This window comes from Lactuca virosa, chromosome 3, assembly GCF_052849685.1.
Source record: "Lactuca virosa cultivar CGN04683 chromosome 3, Lactuca_virosa_CGN04683_v6, whole genome shotgun sequence".
NCBI lineage: Eukaryota > Viridiplantae > Streptophyta > Magnoliopsida > Asterales > Asteraceae > Lactuca > Lactuca virosa.
This window is the reverse complement of record NC_136428.1, coordinates 58,081,609-58,101,119: the sequence shown is the minus strand read 5'-3', so window position 1 is coordinate 58,101,119 and position 19,511 is coordinate 58,081,609.

The window sequence follows — 19,511 nt, the reverse complement described above, 5'->3', positions numbered from 1 at the left end:
TAGAATGCTCAAAACCCAACAGTGGTATCAGAGACATGGGTTGTTTTCTGTTATATTGATGCAAATGTTTTATTTTCAAGTTGGAAAAAAAAGGAAAAAAAAACATGACGTTTGTCAAATTTTAAGATAATTACTTGTTTTGTGAAAAACGAATTATTTGTAAAATTTGAATCATTTGTTATATGAGTTGAATTAGGTCAAATTTAGTAAAAGATAAAATGATATGATTATTTTATTAGTTTTAAAAGTTTGATCTAAATGTTTTAAGGAGTTACAAATTTTGTCATAAAATTTTGGAGCTCAAAAGTTTTTTTTAAAGTTGTGATCTTAAGGGTTTTTGAAACTTCCATAAGTTATGGATATGAAAGTTTTTTTTAAAAAAAAAAAAAATTTGATTCAAAGTTTTTATGGAGTTACAAAATTTGGTGTTAATGTTTTAAAGAATTCCATAACTTGTTCTTAAGTTATGGAACATGGAAAGTTTCATCATAAAACACCATTAATTCCATAAGTTATGGAATCCAAAGGTTTTCAAGAATTACAAAACTTGCCCTCAAGTTTTGGAATTTGAGAAAAGTTTTTTATGAAAAAAAGAATTGAATTCTAAAACTCTTGGGTTCATAACTTAAACAATTAATTAAATGGTTTTAATTTTGAGTTTAATAATTGGAATTATGATGTTTTGTTGAATAGTTCAAATTAACTCTTATGGACTTTATTAATAGTTAATTAAAGCGTTTAATTAAAAGAGTATTATTAAATCCACAAATATATGGTTTGAGTTTAATTAAATTAAAAGTCTAGTTTAATTAATAGATTAAACCACCAAGTATTTTAAATGTCTAAAATACACCCTTATACTATTATAATATTAAAAGTTTAATATATTATATGTATAAGAGCAAGTCGTCTTACCATTAGTAGGCCTCATTCACGAAGCCGATCTATAAGGGGGGTATAAGGTTACTGCCTATAAAATGGCAGTTTAATGGGTGTCCACTCTCACTCACCGCTTCCTTGACCGGTGGAGGGTCGTTAGCCGAACAGGTAGGGCAAGGACTATAATTCTCCCTTCATTATAAGTATAATGATAAATACTAAGTAACTAAACACTTATAAATTCCCAATCTTAGTTACTTAGGAAAATGTGAATAAGGTGCTAATCCATGAAATTACACTTTGCACTTTGTTTAAGCTGTTAGTGGAGCGTGTGTGGTTAACCGGCACACTAACTTGGACTTAACAAGGTAGGCAAAGGGTAACTTAATGTTTATCATAGTATCGTTGGAGCGTGTGTGGTTAACCGGCACATCGATTGAGGGGTAAATATTAAGGGTACCAAGTATATTTGCATGGTTACTTCACACCTTGTTTTGTGATCCTCGGCATCCCAGTCACAAAACCTGAAGGGCACACTCGAGATTGAAACATGCCATTGAAAAGTTCAATGAATCTCAAAAGAATCTAGGAGTTTCAAAACCAATTAAAACCTAATAATACATTTCGTTTATCTTGGTGGGAATTGGTGAATCGTCATTCACCTACCTTCAAATATTTTATAGCTTGGATTACGACATCCCTCTTCCAAGTTATAAAATAGTTTGTTGGGTCCTAGCCTGAATATATCATATTGGGTGTTATATTAAGGACTTAAATCAACTTTACGTGAATTTCTCCCATTGTTGATGTCTGGTTTAGACAACAATGATCTTCCCAAACCAAGCTTTCCTAATGAATATGACTTCCCGAGTTTGGCTCATGGAAGTCATACTTCTCTTCCTACACCTCCTCCAATTATTCTCCCTAACCCACAAGTTCAAGGTCACTCAAGCCCTATTGGCAAGCAAGGTCTATGTGTGATCACATCTTAGAGATGAAGTCACATATTGACAAGCCGGGAGAGTTGGGTGTCAAAGTCTTGAGAAAGTTGGATGTTCAATCACTTTCAAAGTCACATAGTGAGTTCCTTTGGGACTACTATGAAACAGACTATGACATGAACCTTAATGATCATATATATTTGCTTGGTGCTGCTGAATCAACAATGATTTGGAACGATAGTAAAGCAAATTTGATTAGAAGATCAACTTCCCAAAAACTTTATGGACAGTGACAATGGTGACACTGGAAATCCAGAAAAAGCATTCTCTTCCCAATGGAAAGGGATTGGCCATAGTCAACCCGGTTGACCAAATGGTAAAGAGAAAGGCTAAGTCTGAGATAGTCCCATTACCAAAGGGTCCATATGTTTATTTTGCCAAAGGAAGGGGCGTTGATTGCAAAGCTGCCAAATTTACCTAAGGATGTTAAAGTCAATAAGTTTGACTCTACATCAGGTAGAGCCCATTATCTAACTCTGTTAAGTTCTATTCTGAGATCCTCATTACATGATGTGACTGGGTCACATGTTGATGTTTTAAGAATCAAAGAATAGAGAGAAATCTTAAAGGAAGTATATGCTGATTCTGATCGCGAAGGTGGATTTCGATCGCATCAAAATTTTGAGCAGTTGCTTAAGAAGTTATGATATATTGCTAAGGAATAGATAACAACAATTTTCCATGTGGATTGTAAGGATAAGTTTTTCCGCAAAGTTTTAAAATAAAAGAAAATTGTTTAATTTTATTTATTTGAAGTATCCTTACAATGACATTTGTGGAAAATTGTTGCTTATATGATTCTACTGACAGCAATATTGGAAAATGGATTTGATTCTTTCATTTGTGGTAGTGTTTAAATTTACCAAATCAGGAAAGTTCCTCATCGCCCAAGTTTCAATTGGACCGAAACTTGGAATCATGCAAGTTGAATAGTATGATGAATGAGAACTTTCAAGCATTGGGAAATCAAGACTAATTACTTGTTCACATGGATGTGTGAGTCAAGTGAAGGACTAAAGGGATCGAGTTCACATTCTTGTGCACTGGTCATGTCCACCACAAAGCTCGTTAAGACTATTTGATTTACTAAAGTTTAGTAAATATGGTTATACTTACAAGTTTAAGTATAATTCTGAAACATTGGAAAAGTCTCAATGTATGGCAGAACGAATGGGAAGAATCAAATTAGGCAGAAAGATAAAAGTTTCTCAAATATGAAAAGATGGGAGAGTACTTTAGTATCATGTTTGTGATCATCTTAATGATTTAGAAATCATATCACAATTAGTCCTCTAAAGGTCATCTTAGTGCATTCTTATGACTAAGAAGAGGAGTCATGAATTGTTGAAATGGTTAGATCAGGAAGATGAGTCATACTTCGTTCCAAAACAATTCTTAGAGTCAAACTCCAAGATTGTAACTTGAGTGACATATCTTAAAGAAAGGTTTAAAACACTTGTCAAATGTAAGAGTAAAAGTGTCCTACTCTTGTACATTTGAAATTGGTAAGTTGTGATGTTTTGGATAAAACAAAGACCAACTAAGGCCAATTGTGTGAAGTGTTTGTCATGATAAAGAATCCGCACTATCTCTTGAATATTTGGCAAGATAGTCTTATATGTCAAGAGGATAGTGGAAGTCTTAAAGATCCTAAAAAGAATTTCAAGAAGTAATCAAGAATAAAGCCTGAGGTTCTTCACTAGCACACAACTTAAGGTTTATAACCTATCGTGTTGACATATTCTGTGCCCATTCCCGTTAAAGTTGGCTTTGCATAGGAGTTCTGAAAGTTCTCAATTGGTTGCATAACAACTTGGAAGCAATGGCAGGCCCTGTACTGCCAGGTGGCAAGAAGTTAAGATTGCATAAGTTCAGTCCATATGAGTTTGGATTTGTCATTATCCTTGTCTTGTGACTATGGTTTTGACGATTCACATGGATAAGAACACATACACCATAAAATCTAAGGGTCATAAGGTTTCTCTCCGATTCATGAAAATGATGGTGAGGAAACACTTCCACCAAGTAGATTTGAAGCAGATGGCAAAAGGTCTAAACAATTGAGACTATGATTACGGCATCCCTTTACATAGTTTTGAAATTGTTTAGACACACATGCATGCTATCTAAGGAAAGGTGTATGATTTTGATAAAGTTTTATCAAAGCATCTCGTATCAGAAATCTGAACTTTGGTAAGAAAGTCAATAAAGTATTGATTTCTAGAAGTCCAGCTGATTTCTGAGTACATGTCAAAGCTAGTGGGAGCATAAGTGTTATGCTAATAATCATCATGTTAGTGGGAGCATGATAATTATTGTTAGTGTTGCAAGTTAGCAATGTTAATTATAGAAAACAAAAGTTTCAATTCATGAGGCTGCAGGGATTGAAAAAGTTGTTTTTCTATAATTAAGGGAGAGGATATACTTCGTTTCAGTTCTAAAGGCTTAGATTGAGACCTTAATCATCTTTAGTCATGAATATATATATATGAATTTCATGTTGGATTGGTTCAACTTAAGGAAATTCTATATATTGCGTTCTCAAAATTCGATTATGATTACAACATCCCTCTTCATAGTCAAATTTTGAAAACATGGCAAATAAAAATATTGTAGCAAAAGACTGGTCTAGAATCATGTCTTTATGTGAGACATCATGAATCGTGTACCATTTGCTTTGGGTACAGGATCGATTGCATGTGCTATAATATTTGTCATTTCTAAATTTTTCCAAATGCCCAGAGGCATTAAGAAGGGAAAAGGTCTAGAATTGGATATGACTAAAATGATTAAGCAATTGTCGAGGACAATCTGAGGTTTACCAAAGATTGGTTGCTCAGGGACAGTTGGAAGTATAGTGCTAATCTTGGAAGGACCATATTGACATATTCTGAAAAGAGGCATCTCTTATTCAGAAGTGATAGTCAAAATGAGAATATGGAGTTGTCTCCATAGGTGGAAGTTATCTGTGTAAGATTAGAAAACTTAATGCAAGAAGCATGTCCAAAGCAATGTACTTTGAATATGAGACTTAGTTTCCATGGAGTTGATCTCCATTGGAATACCTTATAATGACTGTTGACAAGTCTTTGTGACTTTGTACATATTCATTACAGGAGGGTCAGTGCATATAAGTTTAAAATCTAAACAGATTTCGATAAATGTAAGGATTTTGAAATTCTCACATTTTTCGATAAGGATTTGGGAGTGTGAAATTAGAATCATTGAAATTATGTTCAATTGGTTTATTTCACAAAGTAAGGATCATAGACAAACATAGAGTGCATACTTGGTGTATGGCAAAGCTATTGTTTAAGAAAAACATAGTGTACATGCTTGGAGCATGGGACAACTAGTGTTTTTAATTCAAGTATAAAGTTGATAAAACCGAAACAATGAATAATGAGTAATCAGTATGGTGATAAATAAAAGTGTTTATTTATATTCATAGGGTTTGATACCATATTTGATTCATTTATTCTTGTGTTTCACTTTGCATGTTTTGACTTCCAGAATAACTAAGTCGCTCTTCCTGAATGATTAAGTTATTCAAACCATCCACAGTCGGTCATATGTTGGAAGTAGATATGAATCAAGACTGTCATGGGTTGGTTTGTAGAGGTCCAAGTTGGTGGACAAAGTGGTGCTACAACACTCATGAGTGCTCATAAGTTCTGAGTATTGGATTCAACCCGCGCTCATTTGAATCACTTCATGGATTTTATCACGATTGATCATGAGACGATAATATCTTATATTCTTCAAACCTAGAGATATGAGTTGTTACTATGAGTTGGTTATACATTGATTGCACGAAAACGCATTTGGTAACTCGATGTTATAAAACGTGCCTTTGTGTATGATTCAACAAGTAGTAGAACAAGCCATATGAGTCGAAGTTTATCCATTCCTTTTACCTTCGGGATAAAAGCGATATCTGTGGGCCCCTCGATGATTTAGCGATGACACATGTGAGTGCTTGGCCAAGCCAGGACTGATTTGATTTGTTCAATCAGTCAGTCATCATAAATCGAAAATCGGGAAACAACAAACGGACAGAGAGAATGATTATAATCCATGTCTCAGTCCATATGATATCTAGAATGGAGGAATATATGATCCCTTATCTAATGGACAAGTCATTGACAAAGGTCAGAGTTCATTGACAAGATCAGAGTTCGACAGCGGCTTTAAGAGCTACGATTGCCAGTTGGTTTTTGAAGTCATACTCAATAATAGTTTTAGACTTATCCAAGTGGGAGACTGTTGGATTAATGTCTAAGTCCATAACTATAATTGGTATGTACTTGACCCGACCCGGCATGGTCCATTTGGGTTGCACTTCACCGACACAATTTATACGGATAGTCTTTTGAGAATAGTATATTTATGATTTATATTAATATATTATAAGTTCTAATATATTAATATATAATCATATTATTTAATTAGTATTGATCAAGAATTAATTTATAATTAATTAAGTGATCAAAAAGAACTAATTAAATATCGACTCTTATATATATGGAATGGGCCAAGTTCATTTAGGTTGGGCTAAGCTTTCATGGATGGTCCATGGAGCTTTTAACCCATGGATCCTATGTAAATGAAAGGTCATGGGTATTAGGGTTTACATGGATGTAACCCTAATCCTCCATAATATATAAAGGGGTCCTTGGCTCATAAAATTGGCACAAGTGTGTGAAAATAAGAGTGGGCCGATTTTAGTGTGCATACATATTCTCTCAAGTTCTTCCAAGGTTTTTTGGTGATTTGTGATTCCATTTGAGGCTTCCACACTATTGGGGCTAAGCTCTTAAAGCTTGAAGACATCAAGCTACATCAAAAGGTATGTCATCTAACTAGAACTTTGTAGTATAGGTGCTTCATAATATGCTAGTTAGGATGAAACCTTGGAATAGTTAATATTTGCATGTATAATAGAGAAAACATAGATCCAAGGTTTATAGGGTTGCATGTACACCATAGGAGTGTTAAAATGCTCAAAACCTAACAATGTTGTGGAATTTGTTCCCAGAAAAACATGATAAATACGTTATCAAATCATTTCCGAAGAAATGTATTTTTATTCATTTTCAAAACCTTGGGATGTCATCGTCAATACAGTAACATAAGCATAAACATAACTTACATTCATTTACACTAGTGATCTACTTCTCTTTTAAATCTCTCAGTGTAAAGTAGCTTCATATCGACACCTGTGATACAAATAAGCTTGAGTGGGTTAGGTTGGGAAACCTGGCGAGTACATAGGTTTTCAACCCACAATAATATAATTATTATGTTTAAACATCAAACAATCAACCCAATTACCCATCCCCATTATCTTCTTTACTCTTAAGGATCTACCCTAAGAATTAGCTATTCATCGTTCATTCATTCCTAAGGATCATCCTAGGGAATCGACACGAAATCCATCGTTGCCAGGGTTTACTCGACAGGCACTAAGTCGCATAGTCGCCAGGGTTTAGGCACTAAGTCTCATAGTCGTCAGGGTTTATACAACAGACACTAAGTCGCATAGTCGCCAGGGTTTAGAGTACACCGAGTGAACACATCGTTCACAATACATACAGGTTACAAGACTGCTAGTGTTCCACTGGACTGTCTAGAATAGTCTGTGGTTGTCATCTATACTCTGCTAGATGACGGGGCCATCACTTGGGTCATCGCTTGGCTCATCGCTTAGGTAATCGCTTAGGTCATCGCTTGCCTCATCGCTTAGGTCATTGCTTCTCACCATAATTTACCACTCATATATCATCGCTCATCATTCATCTCATCTTTCATCGCTCATCATTCATCTCATCTTTCATCGCTCATCATTCATCTCATATCTAATCTACCCATGTTTTACCCAACATATTGTGTAGATATAAAATACATATACAGTTTAAATCATTTAAAACATGTATAAAATCGTTCATCCAGCATAGATAGCAAGTATACAGATAATATGCACATGTAGTGTCGTGCCGGTTTCGCCAACATATCATTATCAAAAATTCACTTTTTACGTTACGTGGTGTCGTGCCGGTTTCGCCGTAAAACTTCGACGAGCCATAACTTCTTCGTTATAACTCGGATTTCAGCGTTCTTTATATGTACGAAACCCTTGTGACATATAATATAACTTGGTTAAGATTATTCATTCTAAATAATCTCCTATAAAAAATCATTTTTGACGCTTATTGTCTCTAAAGTGACTAGCCCGAATCTGCGGGCGTTACAATTATCTCCCCCTTAGGATGATTACGTCCCGGAATCATCAACGAAACAGGGCTTATATAATGACTCCATACGTTATCTCTTCATCCTAGATAATAACCGTAACTTCTATGTTCATTCGAATGAGTATCTAACTATTGGACTTCTTGACTGCTGACGGTGCTCAATCTTGCATCTGCTCTTCATACTATGTTGGACTTTCAATCGTAACCTTCGAGTTACAAATTCGATCCTTATTGGAGACTCCTGCTCCTTCTTGACAGACTTAACTTAAGATAGGTTATTTCCTTTGATTATCGTAACATAACGATGGGTTATGTTCTAATGACCTCTCATTGTATGATGCGACGCTTAGACTCGGGTCTCTTAGAGTCAAATTCCAGAAAGGAATATACCTTCCTTCATGTTCTAATATGAGATAATCATATTCTAGCATGCAACACTTCTAGCTACAAGCTTCTTACATTAACAACGATCACATAACTTCTATTGATTGCTTCGATTATCTTTCACTTCAATCTTCTGGCTTAGGTCAGATGCTACATCGAACTTGGTTCTCTGAACCATGTAACATACTCATCTTAGTCGGACTCAATTTGATATGACCAGTTGGGTCGGAATAACAATCTTCTTCATAGTCATTACCGAAACGATGGACGACATACTTGAACAAAATGGAATCAATTACTAGCTTCTTGGTAACCTTGTGACTTTCCCTGATCCAAGCGTGAGTCCTGTGCTTCCGGTAGTATAGGCCTCTACTACGTTTCACACCCACTCATACTCGTCCCAAGTATTGTCTCGCAGTTCTCCAAGTTATTAGCACAAAAACAATTTTAACACATACAAATGTGTCCAAACAATCATATAATTTTCCGTAGACTCTACTAGGACTTCTTCCATGCGTATGTTCAATCATCAATTCTGATTCAACTCGGTTGGTGATGGAAATGTTAGACGATGGGATAACTTCATGAATTATACCAAAAATCTTTCTTTCTGCTAATCAAAAGTGTACTTCACCTGTACTAGACGTATTATTTATTAGATGCATTCTAAAGGCAAGATATCACTCTTACAATATCTTCCGATAGGTGTCATTCACTATCGTAATCCTTCTCATTTCCTCCATTTGCTTAGTCTGCTATGAGTCCTTATCATGACATTCTATACACCCAAGCAAGCGTTTGGTGTATCGAAACGAGAATATAGATAGAGAAGGTTTAGATGTGTAATCCTCCTAATTAATACAAAAAGTTATATGCCAGTTCTAATACCGTAATTAAACGTTTAGAAATCTGAACACATAAAATTTACAGATCCGGTCGGCAAAAGGCCATAGATCCGATCAAACAATAGCATAAAGCATCACAAATCATTTAGCACCTAAAAACATTTTAGGCATCTTCCCTAATTAAGCTAGTGCTTGTGTCTATTCTGGTGTACTTCCTAAAATATATTAGATACGCTCCTCACGATCATCGCTTAGCATTCTAAGTTTAAGTCTAGAAATAAATCCTTATTCCTAGTTCGCTTAAACTAATGCTCTGATACCAACTGTGACATCCCCATTTTCACGGCCAGAAAAGACTGATTTTGTTTATGCTTTATAAAAATCAGAGTACCTCTTTTAATAAAAATGTTGCGGAATTTGTTCCCAGAAAAACATGATAAATACGTTATCAAATCATTTCCGAAGACATGTATTTTTATTCATTATCAAAACCTTGGGATGTCATCGTCAATACAGTAACATAAGCATAAACAGAACTTACATTCATTTACACTAGTGATCTACATCGCTTTTAAATCTCTCAGTGTAAAGTAGTTTCATATCGACACCTGTGATACAAATAAGCTTGAGTGGGTTAGGTTGGGAAACCTGGCGAGTACATAGGGTTTTCAACCCAGAATAATATAATTATTATGTTTAAACATCAAACAATCAACCCAATTACCCATCCCCATTATCTTCTTTACTCTTAAGGATCTACCCTAAGAATTAGCTATTCCTCGTTCATTCATTCCTAAGGATCATCCTAGGGAATCGGCACGAAATCCATCGTTGCCAGGGTTTACTCGACAGGCACTAAGTCGCATAGTCGAGAGGGTTTAGGCACTAAGTCTCATAGTCGCCAGGGTTTATACAACAGGCACTAAGTCGCATAGTCGCCAGGGTTTAGAGTACACCGGGTGAACACATCGTACATAAAACCTACAGGTTGCGAGCCTGCTAGTGTTCCACTGGACTATCTAGAATAGTCTGTGGTTGTCATCCATACTCTGCTATATGATGGGGCCATCACTTCGGTCATCGCTTGGCTCATCGCTTAGGTCATCGCTTAGGTCATCGCTTGGCTCATCGCTTAGGTCATCGCTTCTCACCATAATTTACCACTCATATATCATCGCTCATCATTCATCTCATCTTTCATCGCTCATCATTTATTTCATCTCTAATCTACCCATGTTTTACCCAACATATTTTGTAGATATAAAATACATATACAGTTTAATCATTTAAAACATGTATAAAATCGTTCATCCAGCATAGATAGCAAGTATACAGATAATACGCACACGTAGCACGTAATTTATATAAAATACTTCATATGTATGTGTAAGATGAAAGTAACTATGAACTCACTTGTTAAAGTGATGATTCCAAACTCGAACAGCGCTTCGCTTCTTAACAATATAATTTCCTTCGACGAAACCTAGTATTATTACCACTAGATTTTAGTCTAATATTTACTGTGACTAATTATTAGTCTTAGCATTATTATTATTATATAAGCGTCGAAACAATATTTTCCAACCACTATGTACAGACAGGGGCCAGACATAAAACACCGGAGGGCAGGACCATTTTGGCATATAACACTTCTGAAATCCAACAACCCTATGCGGCCCTTTAAACCAGATTCCCCGTACCGCGAGTAGTTAAAAAGATATTATAACAACACTTATATAAGTCATAATAATAGCTCAAATATTTATTATAAGTTCATAATAACAATACTAATTTTAAATATAAACTATATTTAAAATAGGGTAAGCATAACTTACTTACAATGAGGTTTTAGCTAGGAGCCGAGCTCTGCAGGGGCAGAACTTCGTCGCCGAATCCTTCTAAGAAAGATTCGTGCAACGCTTCAACGCTCACCTTACTATACTAAAACTACAGAAAGGGAAGTCGAATCACGAGGGACCGAAATGTTCGGGGGATAAGAAGAGAAATACTCTTGAATCAAGAGAATGGTGCAAGAAATATGAGAGCCCAAGGCTCTTATTTATAGTAGTTGAATTTACAAAAAACTACCCTCCATAATTACTTAATGACCTTATAGTTATATAAACGACTAAACACCACTTCATAATACTATTTTAAATAGATTTAACAATATGTGTACTAAACTAGTGTCGAAAGTACTCAACACTAGTCTTATAATGACCGCATCGTCGATACCTTTCTAATGATATATATATATATATATATATATATATATATATATATATATATATATATATATATATATATGATTTATACTTTATTTTAATACGTAAATATGCTATTATAATTTATAATTCGTTTATACGAACTCCGTTTTTGACGTTATTTATATCCACGCGTAGGCGGGACCGTACCCTACAACTTTCGTTTAGACTCCGTCGGCTAATTTTGACTTTATTTTTAAAGTTATATTTTTAACAGGCCGGGACAGGAACAGTCCGTTAAAAATTCATAACTTCTTCACCCGACGTCTGTTTTCGTCTGTCTTTTTACCGTGCGCTACTATTAACGAGATCTTCGATTCTCATTTAGGTTGTGTCGGCCAAAAATCGACCGATCTAAAACTCGAATATCGGGCTGTGCACTGCTATGCCAAATCTTAGAAAAATCATAACTTCCTCATACAAAGTCAGATTTTGACGTTCTTTTTATGCACACTCTTGGTTTAACGTATATTACAACTTTCATTTAGATATCTAAGGCTAAAAATTAGTTTATCAAAAATTCACTGTTTACGTTACGCGATGTCGTGCCGGTTTCGCCGTAAAACTTCGACGGGCCATAACTTCTTCGTTATAACTCGGATTTCAGCGTTCTTTATATGTACGGAACCCTTGTGACATATACTATAACTTGGTTAAGATTAGTCATTCTAAATAATCTCCTATAAAAAAATAATTTTTGACGCTTATTGTCTCTAAAGTGAGTAGCCAGAATCTGCGGGCGTTACACCGACCCACTTAATTATGTTTGTAGGATGATGGTTGTCTTTGTGACACTTTTTGATATGCTTTTATGCACTTGTTGTCTTTGTGACTCATGCTTATATGTTTGTATGCTTATATACGGGGTTGATACATACCTGGGGGTTGATATGGACCCAACACAACTACAAGTTCTTATATTGAGTCATTATGGGCTCGGGGTTGATATGAACCTCGGGGTTGATACGGACCCGACACAGCTACATGCTGTCATATGGGGTTGATACGGACCTGACACAGCCACATGTTGTTATATGTATATGTGTATTGTATGTGGTATTTTGGGAAACTCACTAAGCTTTGTGCTTACAGTTTCATATTTATGGTTTCAGGTACTTTCGGTTCAAAAGGGAAGGGCTCAGCGTGGCTACACAACATCCCCCAGAGTTTTCCGCATAGACGATAAATGATATTACTCTGATGTTGAAATAATATATTCACTTTGATCGATTTTGGAACAACTCATTGTATGATTATTTGTTTAAAAAAACGATGAAAAATTTACCTTGGATTTTCGGGACATTACATTAGTACTACAGATGACGCCACTTGATGTAACCCGAAAAATCACCACATGGCTGATTGAGTCGAGATCTTAGATATGTGATTCAATGTAGCTAATGAGCCCCAATGTGATTCTTGTTACACTCATAAACGAAAATCGTTAGATTTACCCCATGACTTACGTCCCTGGAACGGCCTCCGACGATCAAGTTAGTATCGATACAAAATGTCGTGACATCCCCAATTTCACGGCCATAAAGACTGATTTATTTATGCTTATTAAAAATCAGAGTATTCTTTTTAAATAGTTATAATGCGGAATTTGTTCCCAAAAACATGATAATAATATTATCAAAGCATTTCCGAAGAAATGTACTTTATTTATATTAAAAACGTTGGGATGTCATCGTCAATATAGTACATAAGCATGAACGAAAGATTACAGGCCTTACAATAGTACATTAACCTATTGGCCTACACTCCAATATCCTCTCATCAGAACGATCTCAATGCACATGTGCTCTCATATCGCTACCTGTGATCCAAGGAAACTGAGTAGGCCAGACTTGGGAAAGTCTGGTGAGCACATAGGGTTTCAACGCACAATAACTAAATTCTTTAATTATATTCTTTTCATCAAACAATCCAACCCGATTACCCATTCATGTTATCCTTATATTATAACCGTAAATACTTGTCTCAAGGGACCTACCCTAAGGATCATCGTAAGAATCAAGGTAGACAACACTTCTTAGGGGATTCCTTAGTAAATGCATGTCAATAAGGCAACAATGGGGGGGGGGGGGGATGGAGTACACCTTTTGTGAACACATAGTTCAAAAACACCTATAGGTTGAGAGCCTGCCAACATTCCACTGGACTGTCTACATCTGTGGTCGTCATCTATACTGCGTTAGACGACTAGATCATATATAAAGCCAAGGCCTCTCATCTTATCATCATCTCATCTCATTTATTCGATCATTATCATCCCCTTTCTACCCATTATATATATATATATATATATATATATATATATATATATGTTTAAATCAAATAAAACCATGTTATAATATTTCATCTAGCACAGATATCAGGAAGTACAGATAATAGACACATTTAGCATATAATCATCTAGATACTTCATATATATGTGTAAGTGGAAGTTACTACGTACTCACTTGTTTAAGTGATGTTTTGAAACTAGGGCAACACTCCGGTTCTAGCACTTGATCTTTCCTTTGACTTGACAGAGGTTCCTCTTGACCAAAGTACATAAATCACATTCGTAGGGTTCCAACCTGATGGCTACTACTTCGTTGGATACCTCAGGGGTTGCAAGGCTTCGCCAAAACACATAAACTAAGGGAAAATGGTCTGAAAGTGAATATTTCTCGAGAGGGAAAGTGTGTAGGGGTGAATGTTTATACGAAGTCCATTATTTATAACCAAGAAAATCCAAGCATGTCGTGCATGTATGGGAGCGTGTCGCGTCCTATGGCCCTGATAGCTCCTTTAGGCTTATGACACGTGTTGTCACCTCATTTGTCTGCGTATGCCTTTTCTAGAAGGTGAGATGATGGTTGTTTTGCTCGTAGTTGTAGCACCATGCTTCGAATCGTTTCGTAATTCGGGGCCATAACCCGAAGATCAGTTATCTTAAGGCTTCGGGCCTTGGGGGAAAGAGAGATTTAGACCCCTTTGGATGTGGGTAATGTAGATTAGGTGATCCGAGAGTTCGATTGGTGCTTTGGAGCCTGAGGGTATAACCGTAAAATGATATTTCGGGCCTTTTATGATTTTTGGATTTACGTTTGGAAAGTTTTAAGGAAAAGGAGAGTTTATAGGATTATAGAGCTTCTAATTACCTTTCCGTGGATATAAAAAAAATCCAAAAACGGAGTTGGAACGAAGAAGTTACGACCGTTTGAAGTAAGGACGATTTTTGGGTTAGCCGTGTACGTAGGGTGTACGGGGAGTACGCACGGCGTACTAAGGCATCCCTAGTACGATGGGCGTACCAAGAGTACGCAGGACGTATACAATCAGTGCCCAAACCCTATTTTCGTGGTTTGAGCCCTATTTAAGCTCCTTAACTTCCCCAAACCCGTTCCATTCTCAGCCTCCTCCTTTCCAATACCCTCTCTTGTTACCCTAAACCTAGATTGAACCTTGTGAGTAAAAAGAAGGTGCTTTGGAGTGTTCTTGGTGCACCTTGGAGAAGAAGGAACTCATTGAAGAAGTGTTGGTTGCATTGGAGCTTGTAGATCCAAACTTTGTTCAACTTGATCTTTCTTCTAGAGGTATAAAGTTTGAAACTTGATGATGAAATTGTTAGATCTAGCTAGTTTTGGGTGTTATGAGCTTTTGGTCACTTTAAGTGCATAAAGTTTAGATCTTGAAAGTTTGTGACCTTATTATGGATAAAGTTGGAAACTTTATCCATCTAAACATCATTTTGATTCAGATCTGAAGGCTGGAGACTTAATGGATTAAGTTGAAAAAGATGCACTTTGAGGTCCTTTTGAGACTTAAAGTCTAGATCTTGTTTGGTGGGACCATTCTAATGGATAAATTTGGAAACTTTATCCATTATGGAGCTATTATGAACCATAAAAATGTGATCTTGGCCCTTCTATCCCTTCCATACATGAGTTGTGATGTCTTATTGGGTTAAGAACTTAGGGTTTTGGACATTAAGAAATTTATAGCCATGCCAAGTCATAAAGTTGGAAACTTTATGACTTAGGACATCATTTTGGGCTTAGATCTGAGTTTTGGACGTAAGGGCTTAATGGAATAAGCTCTTAATGGAGTTTGGGGATTGGGTTACCTGGTGGTACTCTCTTGGTACGCGGGACGTACTCCACTGGGAAGAAATATTGACTTTTGACCTTGACCGTTGACTTTGACTTTTACCGGGGTTGACCATGTAACGCCCCATTCCTGGTACGTATTTAAGTCATTAAATGTTCATTTTATAGGAGCTACTCGACGAGTTGGTAGCCCTAACTCGTCGAGTTGAGGCCAGGCTAAGCACGGGTTTTAATGAGGCTACTCGACGAGTCGAATCCCAGACTCGGCGAGTAGGCCAGGCTGGATGAAACCCTAATATTTAGGGTTTGCACCCTATTTAAGCAACATTATGGGCCTCTATTTCAGCCTCATCACCTCCAGAGCATTAATCCCGAAACCCTAATCCTCCATAAGTGAACTTGAGCTTTCTTGGTTATTTTGAGTGTTATTTGGTGTATCTTGAAGCTAGTGGAAGAAGTAGAAGATAGAAGACTCAAAGGAGAAGGAGTAGATCCAGGAACTACACCCCATTGGCCATCTTTTTTGGTAATCAAGCTTCTAACTTTATCTTCTTTCTCTTAGATCTATTTGCCCCCATATTAAGAAGGTTTTGGCTCAAAAACCTTGGTCCTTGGTGTTGGGACGTCCCAAGTGGTTCATATCTCAGATCTAGGTCCTAGGAAGGGTTACATGGCATAAAGGTGCAACATTATGACCATGAGAAACCCCCATGCATCTTGTAGACCTCATTTTTAGGTCTTTTGAGCTTAAGGACCCATGCATGGACGTAAAGTTGTTAACTTTACGTGTTATATCAACCCTAAGAGGCCAGATCTACCTTTTGGATGAGTGTTGCACAACAGAAATCGAGTTATGGACTTGGACATAAGTCGACTCGACGAGTCGCTCATGGGACTCGGCGAGTCGGGGGTTTAGTTTCCCCAACGTTTTCTGATTCGAAGGGATCTAGATGAGTCCGGAAGGGGGACTCAACAAAATTGACGTAGTTATGGACCTGGAAACCATGGGACTCGGCGAGTGTATGAACACACTCGGCGAGTCCAAGGCAATCTCCCAACCTATGAACACGGACTCGACGAGTTGTTCATACAACTCGATGAGTCACAGACTAGTCACACTCATATGATGAAGATGAACTCGACGAGTTCAAGGATGAACTCGGAGAGCCAGATGAAGATAATCCCGATGTTATGTTTGAAGGAGAGCTCGTCGAGTTCTTACTAGACTCGACGAGTAGAGTCGGGGTTGGGAATAGATGAAAGAATAGGGACTCGATGAGTTGGTGAACCAACTCGGCGAGTCAGGTCAACTGGGTGTTGACTTTGACCAGGATGTTGACTTTAGCCAGGGGTAAAATGGTCATTTTACCCTAAGAGTAATAATCAGTTTTTTACTAAGTACCTTTATGGAAATTTATAGCCGGAGAATCCCCGGAGCAGCAGACAGAGATTTCTCACCCATAGTTGCAGCAGTCAGTCACACGAGGTGAGTTTCCTTCCAGTAGGAACGGGTCTACGGCGACAATGCCGACCCGTTTAGATGATAGTAGTTCCGGATTTCGGTCCGATGCCAGGGGTGGTCCCGAGAAGTAGTATGAATGCTTGATGTCTTCGTGATTCATGCATGCTTATGTTATGTGTTATGTGTTCCGGACTTCTGTCCGATGCCGGGCAAGCCCGATGCAGTATATGTGATTATGTTATATGTTCATGTTTATGTTATGTGCAGTTTATTCCGGACTTCGGTCCGATTCCGGGCAGGGCCCGATGCAGTGGGCGGGGCCCAAGTTATTCCGGACTTCGGTCCGATGCCGGGCGGGGCCCGATGCAGTGGGCGGGGCCCAATTTATGCCAGACTTCGGTCCGATGCCGAGCGGGGCCCGATGCAGTGGGCAAGGCCCGGTATGTGTTATATGTGTTATAGTATGGTATGTGGTAGTTTGGGGGAGCTCACTAAGCTTCGTGCTTACAGTTTCAGTTTTGGTTTCAGGTACTTTCGGTAGCAAAGGGAAGAGCTCGGGATGATCGCATGGCACACACCACAGTCTTCAGCCTGGGAGTTTTACTCTGATATTTTGTTATGATATTTGACATGATATTTGATATGTGATGGATATTATGAGATTTTGAAACACATGGGTTATGATTTTTATACATTGACAATGAAATTATGGTTTTAAGTATGCTTTAAAAACAAAATTTTTGGGTTGTATTTTTGGGATGTTTCAAGTTGGTATCAGAGCCTTGGTTTGAGGGATTTGGGCAAACTTTCGGGTGTGTCTGAACTCAAACTAAGGAAGTGGTATAAAGTTTTCAAAAGAATAACTATAATTATCAAAGGATTTTGAGAAAAGAAAACAATTTTAGAAAAAGTATAAAGAAAGAAACTTTGAAAAGAGAAAAGGGTGTGGTGCATGCAATCACCCGAGCTCAAGTAAGTTCTCCCAAATTACCCATACAAGTTTATGCTATGTTATGTTTATCAGCTTTGTTAGAACAACATGCTAGATTAGGACTAAGGATCTAGGAAGGATGCCTTAAGTGCCTGCTATATGTGTTTCAGCTTTATGAGAACTGCATGCTAGTACAGATTAGTCAGTATGATAGCCAGAGTAGTATATGCTTGAGTGTGTATACTCGACGCTCGAATGCTGCTTGCTTTGTGCTTTTAGGAGTCTTAGTTATCTTTTACTAACTAGTAAATGAATATGTTACGTTACATATTGCGAGGATTAAATAATTTCAGAAGGTTAGGTCTGGCTCTATTGCACAGCTCTTGTCTGAGTCCAACCGTTGTAGGGTAGGACCTCTCATTCGAAGAATTATCTAGTCTTAGTGATATGTAATAGTATTCACGAGCTAGTTAGGGGAAGATAACAGGGACTTCTTATGCAGCTGATGGCGGAGAGTGAGTTGGTGATTACCCTAGGGCAAGCCTCGAATGAGAGTAGAAGAGAACAGTAACAGTAGAAGGGACTTGGTGGAGTCGAGGCAGTTCTTGAGGAAAGTACGGATAGATGTGGAAGGTAGTATGGGCCCGTACTACTGATAGAAGAGGATCCGTACTCGAATCAAGAAAGGATGAGATAAGACCAGGGAACTTGTAGTATATGCGATCCCTCCATTTATATTAGTATTCTGACATTTGTTATAATGTGTTTTCAGAATGGTGGTTTTACGCCCTAGACCAGCAGTTGGTAGTTCAGGTGCAGGAGAGGGATCGGGCTCAGTCTCTGGAGCCGGGCAGTTAGACGAGCAGACCAGGGAGTTCATCTCCTCGGAGGTCACACGCAGCATTTTAGACCAGACTCCTGTGATTTTTGGATCGGTCAAGGAGGGTATCTTAGAGCTTCTGGATGAGAAGTTGGGCGCGTTCCGTACTGAGATAGCAGCCATGATGGGATCGCACACATTGATTTTCAGGGAGTTCAGAGCTTGTGGAGCTCCCGACTACCATGGGGCTCGGGACCCCATTGCGAGTACCAGATGGTTGGCGGATGTCGCCAACGCGTTCCACACCAGCAGATGTCCCGAGGGGGACAACGTCAGATTGTCATCCTGCCTTCTGAAGGGCAGGGCACGAGATTGGTGGGAGGAGGTCGGACGAGCTATTGGTGATGACTCAGTTTTGGATGCGATGACCTGGAGTGATTTCACGACCAGCTTCAGGGCCGAGTTCGCACCTGTCATTGAGGTGCAGCAACTTGCTAGGGAGTTTCAGGACCTCCAGCAGACGATAGAGACTGTGTCGGAGATTACCGCCAAGTTTAGGGAGAGGGCCCTC